A 1,792-nucleotide genomic window follows, 5' to 3' on the forward strand; every position below is an offset into this window, starting at 1 on the left:
AACCACCTTTTTAAATTCCGATGAAAATAGACGAGAAACGTTGTCATACTTCCTCAAACATTAAATATTAGATTCGATAAATAATCATAATGCTAGATAATATGTGATATTGTGAGCATGTCAGTCTCACATCCGATTTCGCTTCAAAATTGTTAAAATGAAGACGCGGTAAACGAAAATAATGCGATAAGGTAAACCAGTTAGAATGGTCTCAACAATGTTTTTTTTGTACGAATAAAATATTAAGCAGTCTTTTTACCTATTAAATGTGCACTCTTAAAATTTGCCTTTTTGTAAGTAATATTATTCAAGACTAAATGGTTCTCGTCATTCAATGATAGTTTAAAAGTAAAGCAATAAAAAAGTTTTGTTACAGTCAATAGGTTCTCATTTTTATTTTTTAATTTTGTCTTCACCAGTGGCTATGGGTGAACTTTTTCGAAAGGAAACCCGACAAAACATAAAACATTTACTAATACGCATAAATATGGTTTGCAAATCGTTCTAATGTTAATTAGATTTGACATAATACGCAAGGGAAGCCAGCAGGAATCGAATATATGGAACCTTCGCACTGATCTTCACTAATATTATAAAGCTGAAGAGTTCTTTTTCAACACGCTTATCGTAATTAACAGATTTTGAAAATTCTTTCACTAATAGAAAGTTACATTACTCTTGAGTACTATAGGCTAGTTTTATACTATACACATAGTCGTGGAAATCCGATTACAAAAGGTCGTAGCGTTCAGTCTACGGCGTAGAATGCCCGCTAATATTGCGACAGAATCCATTTATCTCAGCACATTAAGACTATCTATAAAATCCGATAAGTTTTCAGAGGTTATTTTCCACGTTTTTTGTTTACTAATTTTGAGTTTGTTTTATCATGATACAATGACCAAACAATGATTAACAGTCTTACTTATAAACTGTTTTAGCGTTAAGAGGTGGTAGAGAATTGCTAAAATAGCTGTTAAGAACATCACCGGTTCCTAATTTAAACTTTATTAAGAGGCAAGATGGCGGGTTTTGACTTACAGCTGATCTAGTAAATTTGTGTTTTAACTAAGCGTAGCTTTCCGAAATTTTAATTGCGAAAAAATCTAATACAATTTATAAATATAAAACCAACGTAATATAAGTAAATATATTATATACATACCTTCATATATACATAAATAATAAATTTAACTTACATATTGATATACTTCAACTGTTTTATGTGAAATTTTTTCGAAACGGAACGCTACACAACATGTAGGTTCTAATATACAAAAATACAGTCTGCAAATCGTTCAAATGATAATTAGTTTCTACATCAATTTTACATAAAAGGAAGCTGGTAGGAATCGATTTATATGGACCTTGCGCCACTAAACTACAGTATAAGATGATATAACCATAAACCTTATCTTCTCTAGTCCCTCACAGTCCCTCCAAATTCCTCAACTATCGATCTCCACCTGCGGAGAGAGTATTTTTTGTCTGCTTTTGAAAACCATTAATGCTAACGCCACATCTGCCGCGGAAACAGTTTTTGTAAGCGCATGCCGATATCCTGAGCCACTGATTTCCGTTATAAATAGGTCAATATGCGTTTGCTTTAAATAAATATCACATGTTAACATTGTCACTGCATCCGTCAGGAACTGATCCTGACTGTACAAAATGGCGACAAATATGAATTATATAAAGGAAAAGTTTTAATGTCCTCTTGCTTAGGTTTTAGTTTTAATGTTTTCAAGTTTGTTAGAGATAACCGTAAAAACTGCTGAACGAATTTGGATGA

The sequence above is a fragment of the Manduca sexta genome, chromosome 7 (genome assembly GCF_014839805.1).
Source record: "Manduca sexta isolate Smith_Timp_Sample1 chromosome 7, JHU_Msex_v1.0, whole genome shotgun sequence".
Taxonomy (NCBI): Eukaryota; Metazoa; Arthropoda; class Insecta; order Lepidoptera; family Sphingidae; genus Manduca; species Manduca sexta.